The 9,661-nt window shown below is 42.4% G+C and overlaps 1 long non-coding RNA gene across 1 annotated transcript; it reads right to left on the bottom strand.

Annotated features, from left to right (window-relative positions):
• Positions 1-6,948: 6,948 nt before the first annotated feature.
• On the bottom strand, positions 6,949-9,661 carry LOC120859363. Its single transcript, XR_005720060.1, has 2 exons — positions 7,831-9,661; positions 6,949-7,536 (listed from the first exon to the last, which is right to left on the bottom strand). It is a non-coding gene; the product is annotated as an uncharacterized LOC120859363 (long non-coding RNA).

The raw sequence follows: 9,661 nt of genomic DNA, 5'->3' as shown, positions 1-9,661 counted from the left end.
CCTTGCTTCTTTGTGCTGCATTTGTGAGCTCCTGCTAAAGCTTTGACCAACATAAATGAGTTTAGACAGCTGGCATATAGTGAAAGGATTATTACATTGGGACCCTCCTTAAAGCAGTTCTGAATTCTCTGTCTCCACCTGGACTTACGTGTGAGTCTCAGGTTGAATCATGTGTACCGATTCCAAACTAACCCGTGAGTGATACCAACCTCAAAGGAACGAGCCTTATCATTTGAACACTGGTTGTGTCTCAGCCATGTGTTGGCCCCCTTTCTCTATAGAACTCAGGAGGAAAACTGATAGTCTATTCAATAGACGGGGCAGTCACTCATATGGTGGAGATCAGTTACTGTGTGGGCTGCTGAAGTCATACCTCTGAAAGTAAATGCGTGTGTGTGTTTCTGTGTTGTGGTCAGTCATGCCTGATTCTTTGAGACCCCATGAACTGTAGCCAGCCGTGGTCCTCTCTCCATAGGATTTCCCAGGCAAGAATACCGGAGTGGGTTGCCACTGCCCCCTCTACGGAATCCAACCTGCGTCTCCTGCATCTGCGGCAGTAGCAGGTGGATTCATAAGTACTTTACAAAACGCTCCTGCTGCTTCCACCTGTGCCTGTTAAATACCAATGACCTTGATCCTCTCGGATCTAGAGAGGAACTTGTGCGTCACCTCTGTGACAAAGCCAAGAGAATAATTCAACCATTGCCATGGGGAAGTCCACAACACTGAGAGTACTATCTTGATTTGAGGTTCTCTGGAAGAAGAAACTTATAAAAACTTTTCACGATAAGATCAATAACAACTCAGAATCTAATGCAAAAATGAAAACGCAAAACTCCAACTGATAATACAGTGGGAGTGACAAAGGTCCTCAGAAACAAGAAATCTCGGATGGGAGAACAAGATGGCGCAGGAGTAGGTGGACGTGGAGTACATCTCTCTCCGTGGATACATCAGGAATACACTTTCAGACACAGAAGTGCCTGCAGAACACCAGCCGAGAGCAGAAAGGAGTACCTGACCAGCGGAAAAGAACACGTAGAATCACACAAACCTTGGTAGGAGAAAGGAACGAGGGGGAGAGACAGGCCTGTCAGTAGGACTGGACGTGTCATCGGCACATGGGGGAACGGAAGCAGAGGTCCGCTCCCCACATCAGGGCAACTGTCTGAGTCAGAGGAGAAAGATGTAAGTCTGAGAGTGAAACGCCTGGTCGTTGGCAGCCCAAATGGAATGAGAACAGTCCTTCCTGCAGCCATACATACCCCAGATAGGGATGTAGGTGCTCTGGAAGGCACAGCACCTGAGAGCTGGAGTTTAGAGATTGTGGACCAATCCCAGCGCGAGGGCTGTTGTTGACTGTGGAGAGACAGATCAAACAGGCAAGAAAAAAGTCTTGCGTCTATACAAGCAGGGTCACTTTGGTTGTGTCCAACTCTGCGACCCTGTGGACTGTGGCCTGCCAGGCTTCTCTGTCAGCAGGGTTCTTCACACAAGAATACTAGAGCGTATTGGCCAATACTGGTTGCCATACTCTTCTAGAGCGCTAGATTTCTGCTGCCCTAGCTGCCAGCTCCCCTAAGTACCTGGTGCTGCCAGAACCCCTGTGATCCAAGCAACTGTACCACCTCCATACCTGGCCCTCACTGGGGAAAACCCAAGTCCTCCAGGGAAACCTTCCCACCAGCTGTACAAGCTGCAGATTAAATCGACACAATCAGCTAGGCAGACTCTGTGTCTATGGAATATATAAAAGGACAGTGAGAGCTCCTCCAAAAGAAAATGCACTAGTGCTGATAGCTGTGGACACTGGAGGCCAGAACACACAGGAGTAGGACCACGTTGGAATCTGAGCTGCCCCCACAACAGGTCCAGAGACCAGCACAGTGTTGGAGGGCATCTTAGGAAGGTAAGGTGGATTGTGACTCCCAACAAAGGAAAGAACTCTAACAGCAGTGACTCAAGAAAACTATTTCTTATTCTTATGTTTTGACTTGCCAGTGTTCTTGCTGGAGAATCCCAGGGATGAGGGAGCCTGGTGGGCTCCCGTCTATGGGGTCGCACAGAGTTGGACATGACTGAAGCGACTTAGCAGCAGCAGCATAGATTCTTTGGGATTTTTTTCTTTTTTTCCAACTTTATTTTTTCCCCCTCTGTTGTAGATGTTGATTTTATTGGCACTATGAAATCTAATTAAGCTTTTGAGTTTTATTTTTTTCAGTCACATTTTTTATTGCTATTATAAACTTCTGCCTCTAGGCTGGGCTTTTGTAGTCCTGCAGAGTTTTCTTTTTCCTTTCTTTCTTCTTCCCTTTTTTTCATCTTTTCTCTTTCTCTTATTTTTAATTTTTTTAAACTTCTCATTATTTTTCTACATTTATTCCTTTGTGTGCTTTTCCTACTGTTCTTTTCCCCTCGGAGTTAATCTTTAGTGTATATAAATCTTCTTTATCTACCTCTATTTACTTTGCAGATCTATTCTTTCTTTCTTTTCTTTCTTTCCTTTCCTCTCATCATATTTGTTCACTTTATTCTCATTGCTTTATCGCCACTTGGCACCTTGCTTCAGTTTTGTTTTCCAGTTTGTGCTTTAGTTAGTTTTTTCCTAACTGAGAGATATAACTTTTGGTTCCCTTTGGGTCAATCTATTGTACTTTACTTTTGTTGGACTGTTTTGATTTTGCTTATGAGTGTTTATGTGCATATTCAGTCACACTTTTTATTGTTGTTATAAACCTCTGCCTCTCCGTTGGAATTTACAGCTCTGTGAAGCTTTTTTTTTTTCTTTTCTCTTTGTTTTTAATTTTTAAATTTTTAACTTTTTTAAACCTATCATATTGTATCTATCCATTCCTTCGTTTCCCTTTTCTACTGTTCTTTGGCCCTTCCATTTAATCTTTGTGGTATATAAACCTTCTTCATCTACTTCTATTGAACTTTGCATGTCTATTCTTTCTTTCTTTTCCTCTCAATAAATTTTTGTGGTTTTGTTTCCATTGTTTTATTCCCCACTTGGCAACTTGCTTTAGTTTTGTTTTCCAGTTTGTGCTTTAGTTAGCTTTGTTCTTAACTGGTAAATAAAATTTTTGATTTCCTTTGTTCGCCTGGTCAAACTACTGTACTTTATTTTTCTTCAACTGTTTTGATGTTGTTTATGGGTATATATGTATATGGGTGTATTTCATTATTTTAGTTATTAATTGCCTGATTTTGTAACTTCCATTTGTCTGGGGCTCATCTTTGGTTGCTTATTTTGGGTATTTGTTTTAATCTCACCTAATGCCATAACAAACCACTTGTGGAATCTTCATTTCTGACAAGAGATTAAGCCCTGAGCCTTTGGAGTGGAACCACTGATTCCAAGACCATAGATTACCAGACAACTAACCCTGCTGCTGCTGCTAAGTCACTTCAGTCGTGTCCAACTCTGTGCGACCCCATAGACGGCAGCCCACCAGGCTCCCCCATCCCTGGGATTCTCCAGGCAAGAACACAGGAGTGGGTTGCCATTTCCTTCTCCAATGCATGAAAGTGAAAAGTGAAAGTGAAGTCGCTCAGTCATGTCTGACTCCTAGCGACCCCATGGATTGCAGCCGACCAGGCTCCTCTATCCCTAGGGAGTATAAAATAGTAAGAATTTCCAGAAAGGAAACCACTTGAATATAAGACCTGGCATCACCCAACCATCAAGAGCACCCAGTGCAGGATGCCTCATCTAAACAACAAACAAACAAAAATACAAATACAGTCATCACCAGTCAGGAGTAAAACCTCACTCAGCCTTGCAATCAGAAGAAAAACAAACAAAACTCAGCACAAATCTCACCCTATACAAAGCTTACACAAACCACTGGACCAACCTTAGGAGGGCAGCAACCAAAAGGAACAAAGAATTCAACCTTGAAACCTGGAGAAATGAGACCTCAAACACAATAAATTTTTTAAAAATAATGAAAAGGCAGAGAAATACTATACAAATGAAGAAACAAACTAGAAACACAGAAGTCATGACCAATCCCACTGCTGGGCATACACACTGAGGAAACCAGAATTGAAAGAGACACATGTACCCCAATGTTCATCGCAGCACTGTTTATAATAGCCAAGACATGGAAACAACCTAGATGTCCATCAGCAGATGAATGGATAAGAAAGCTGTGGTACATATACACAATGGAGTATTATTCAGCCATTAAAAAGAATACATTTGAATCAGTTCTGATGAGATGGTTGAAACTGGAGCTGATTATACAGAGTGAAGTAAGCCAGAAAGAAAAACACCAATACAGTATACTAACACATATATATGGAATTTAGAAAGATGGCAATGATGACCCTGTATGCAGGACAGCAAAAAAGACACAGATGTGTATAGCGGACTTTTGGACTCAGAGGGAGAGGGAGAGGGTGAGATGATTTGGGAGAATGGCATTGAAACATGTATAATATCATGTAAGAATCGAATCACCAGTCTATGTCCGATGCAGGATACGGCATACTTGGGGCTAGTACACGGGGATGACCCAGAGAGATGTTGTGGGGAGGAGGGTAGGAGGGGGGTTCACGTTTGGGAACGCATATACACCCGTGGTGGATTCATGTCAATGTATGGCAAAAACAATACAGAATTGTAAAGTAAAATAAAAAATAAATGAATAAATAAATTAAAAAAAAAGAATCAAAAGATATAAGAAGACTTTTTGTTGCAATGTGATATATGTTCATGTACTCAAGGGAAAAAAAATAAATAAAAAGGAAATAGGCTAACTATCTGAAAAAGAATTCATAATAATTATAGTAAAGATGATCAAAAACCTTTAAAACAAAATGGAGAAAATGCAACAGTCAATTAACAGAGACCTAGAACAATTAAACAATAAACATAGAGAGACAAACAACACAAATACTGAAATTAAAAATACTCTAGAATGAACCAGTAGCAGAATATGTGAAGCAGAACAATGGATCAGTGAGCTGGAAGATAAAATGGTGGAAATAACTTCTGAAGAACAGAAAAAAGTAAAAAGAATGAAAAGAGCTGAGGACAGTCTCAGAGACCTCTGGGACCATATCAAACACATCAACATTCGAGTTATAGGGGTCCCAGAAGAAGAAGAGAAAAAGAAAGGGTATGAGAATATTTTTGAAGAGATTACAGTTGAAAATTTTCCCAACATGGGAAAGGAAATAGTCAATCAAATTCAAGAGGCACAGAGAGTCCCACACAGGATAAACCCAAGGAGAAACACGCCAAGACACATACTAATCAAACTAACAAAGACTCAACACAAAGAAAGAATATTAAAAGCAGCAAGGGAAAAGCAACAAGTAACATACAAGGGAAACCCCATATGCTTAACAGCTGATCTTTCAGCAGAAACTCTGCAGGCCAGAAGGGAATGGCAGGATATATTTAAAGTACTGAAAAGGAAAAATCTACAACCAAGATTACTGTACCTAGCAAGGATCTCATTCAACATTGATGGAGAAATAAAAAGCTTTTCAGACAAGCAAAAGTTAAAAGAATTCAGTACCACCAAACCAGTTTTACACCAAATGTTAAAAGGGACTTATATAGTCAAGAAATACAAGAGAAGAAAAAGATCTACAAAATCAACCCCAAACAGTTAAGAAAATGGCAACAGGAACAATGATTACTTTAAATATAAACAGATTAAATGCTCCAAGCAAAAGACAGAGATTGGCTGAATGGATACAAAAACAAGATCCATATATATGCAGTCTACAAGAAACCCACTTCAGACCTAAAGATACATATAGACTGAAAGTGAGACGATGAAAAAATACATTCCATGAAAATGGGAAGCAGAAGAAAGCTGGAGTAGCAATCCTCATATCAGACAAAATAGACCTTAAAATAAGAGTACTACAAGGGACAAGGAAGGACACTACACAATGATCATAATGGTTTGGAGGGAACACTGGCTGCCTAACTTGTGCACCACAAGAATTGAACTGGACAAGATGAGGAAATGTGGAAAGCCAAATTGGGAAGGCTCTAATGGTTATTGAGGAAGCACTCTCTTTCTAAAACCAGAGCACCTAGACTCCTCTGCACCCTGCCCCTCCCCCATGGATGTTCAAAGGTGGTGCCCTGTGATGTCAAGCCATTACCATTGGCAGGAAAAATTTCTTGCTGACCAATGAAAGCTGTGGCTCTTCTTTGTCTTGGGAATGTATCTATAGAGACAGCAGGCTGCTTTGGTGTAGGCCACTGTTGCTACAACATGGGAGATCTAATTGAGGAAGTGAAGGAGGAAGAGTCAGAGATTGAGATAGGCAGTGTCAATTTGGAGGAACAAGCGAAAGGAAGTGCTAAAGGAAGGAAGAGAAAGAATTCTGATCAGTCCAATGGCTTGGACAGTGAGAAGGTCAGATTACCCTACTCATGTTCTTTCTCTTCGTCCCCCACCCAAGACTCACCCTGCCCCTGCCTGGCACAAACCCCTCCTCAGGGCACAACTGTTCTCTCAAAGTCCTCCTTCACTAATATCTTTCTGGATGACTTTGTTTTCTTATCAGATATGAAAGCTCATGAGGAAGGTAAAATCAACCCTTCAGCAGAATCAGGACAGGAATCAGAAAGGGAAAAAGTCGACAATACTAGTCTTCTACTACCACCCACAGAATAAAAAGAAGAATAAAAAGCAGCCAATGGTAGAAGAAGAAACCCCGGAGATTCTTCCAACATTTCTCCCAACAACAGTTCTTACAACACTTCTCCCAACAATTCTCCCAGTAAGCTCCTGTGCCTACCTGGAGCCCAAGATGCTGAGCAATCTGCTGTAACTCCAGGAGAAGCAAAGGCAGAATAGTCGTTTGTGCAGGGATCAAACATACAACGATGGTCCCCTCTGGACAGACCAAAGTACTCCGATGTCGATGATTAAAGTATCAACAATCAGGAAAAAGATGTGTCTGTATCTGTTTTTTTTGATGATGGGGAGGGAAGGAAGGGAAGGATCCAGTGTGTGAGAGGGAGAGAGGTGGGATCCTTTCAGTTTAGGGCCCAGACCAGCCAGCCCATACTGACTCAGACACTGGGAGTGAGGACTGGGTGAAGACTGAGAACTGCAGACTGAAGATTCCTGAGCACTGAGGATTTCTTCCTGAAGAAATCACACTTCATCCCACCGGTGAGAAGGAAAAGGACTTGGTGTTTCTGTGTGTTTCAGAGGTCCCATCTGGGAAGTGGGGTGATGTAGGGGTGGTGGCTCTGTGTAATAATCAGATTCCACTTTCGATGTTTGACAATTGAATTTTTACCCCTCATCAATTTCTGTTCCTCTTCTGGCGCCCATTTGGGCAAGCTACTAAAAACAGCCAGGGAATAAAGGAACATGAAATAGAAACAGATATACCTAACTGTAACCACTGGTATTATTGCCTTGCCGACATTTCCCATAGCCAAAACCTCCATTAACCCAAATAGCCTCTAGTGCACGTGGATAATCTAACTCAATGAGTAACAAAATCAAGTCCTTGCCCCTATAATCACCTTTAAAATATGAGACCCTATAGGAGATCAACCCTGGGATTTCTTTGGAAGGAATGATGCTAAAGCTGAAATTCCAGTACTTTGGCCACCTCATGCGCAGAGTTGACTCATTGGAAAAGACTGTGATGCTGGGAGGGATTGAGGGCAGGAGGAGAAGGGGACAACCGAGGATGAGATGGCTGGATGGCATCACTGACTCGATGGACGTGAGTCTGAGTGAACTCCAGGAGATGGTGATGGACAGGGAGGCCTGGCGTGCTGCGATTCATGGGGTCGCAAAGAGTCGGACACGACTGAGCGACTGAACTGACTTAATGGACCTTTTCCCTTAGCTGCAATCACACTTTTCACCTCAGTTGTTTTTAAAAAGATTCAACCTCAATGAAAGCAGGGTCTTCACACATTGAAACCCATTATAGGAAACCTACTGAGCAAGGTGTGATTATCCCAACTTCTGTTGCACTTAACAAATTTTACCTGATCTTAAAGCTGTAAAATAAGAACAGGGCCTCGGTGTGAACTTGTACCCTTGGTGTCATGGCCCCACTCACTAGATGTCCATTTATATTATTGAAAATAACTGCTTCCACTGAATAACTGGTAAATACTTTTCAGTCATAGCAAAACATTTGGCTAGCATGCTGTTTCCACTGCCTATTTCAACAACTTCTCAGCTACACTTAACCTTCACCTTCAAAGGGAAATGATACACCGTCACCTGTCTACTCAATGGGCCCAGTGTCCACACCTGCCATCTCACACAGTCTTTGAAGGCAATATTTTCACCAGCTCTAGCTTTTTCCAGGTACACAAATGGGACCTCACACTGATGACATCCTCCTCTGAGGAGATTCCTATGAGACACATGCTACACAATCCCACCACTTCAGTTAAGTTCCTGAAAATTCTTTGCTAAGTGAAGGACTGCCCCAGTCTTCACAGTGTCCAGAAACAGCTTTTAGGCTTCTTAGTACCCATACGGTTAAAACAAGCCCAACACGTTTTAGACATTTTTACTTTCTGGAGGCAACATTTCCTCATATACACAGTTTTTTGCTCAGTAACTTCCAAATAGGCCTGCCTTGAATGTGACTCCCTGTTTCAAAGATTCTAGAATCTGCCCAAATTGCCATAGAAGAGGTAATCCTATTAGGGTCCGCTGAAACTCCTTCACTGTGCAAGCTTCAGCAACCCTCTCTCATGTATCTTGGAGTCCCTGTACTGTCAACAATGGCTGTTAGTTTCATGGGCTTCTGATACAAGGAACTGCCCACCTTGGCCCAAGGCTGTATGACCGTAGTGGAGCAATTTGGGGTCTATGCTGGACTTGCCTGGAAATATAGACTATCCCAGGTCTTGAACCTATGACCCTCCATATCCAGCTGCCCATTTCGCCTTTGATTATGGAAGGAGCACTCTGCAAGCTCAGCATAGCCAGTGAGGCCTCCTTGCTACAGGATGGAGCTGAACCTGGGCCCTCTACATACCCTATCTTCAGGAGAGGGTACCTTCCCCTGTGCTCAGCCCCCTATCAGATGCCACACTGCTACAAGAGTTCATCTGTTAGAACTCTTGGACACAAAGGGAGCCTATTAGGATCAACACAGCAAAAACCAAAGGGAGTTCATTCACTTAATGCTATCGTCACTATCACACTCGATGGAGCTTGCTTGAGAGGTGCTACGTTTCATCTCTTCATCAGAATGTTCCTGATAAGGGACAGGACCCAAAGGTCAGCTCAAATGGCCAAACTTCAGGTAGCTGTCTTAGCACACAATATCTGGGCCAACAACTGGCCTCATCCTTACACCTTTATAGATCCCTGGGCCACTGCCAATGGGCTGACCGTCTGTTCTGACCAAGTCAAACAATTCCTATCCAAGATTGTCTCTCTTAGGGTAAAGAACTCACAGAATCTCTGGCATCCTGAGAGATTATACCCAAAATATAAATCAAGGTCACATATTTTCTACACATATTAAAGTCATAATACAATGTCTCACAATGGCACTCCTTATCCTCTTTGGAGTTCTACACATTGAACAAAACCTAGGCACTCATTTTGCTCTTCAGAATACACAATAGTAACTCTTGAACAAGATATTCAATGGGACACTAACCTGCTTTACTGGTCTCTTGCTG

The sequence above is a fragment of the Oryx dammah genome, unplaced genomic scaffold (assembly GCF_014754425.2).
Source record: "Oryx dammah isolate SB20612 unplaced genomic scaffold, SCBI_Odam_1.1 HiC_scaffold_707, whole genome shotgun sequence".
NCBI lineage: Eukaryota > Metazoa > Chordata > Mammalia > Artiodactyla > Bovidae > Oryx > Oryx dammah.
The sequence above is the reverse complement of the archived record's forward strand: the minus strand, read 5'-3'. Positions and strand labels throughout refer to the sequence as shown.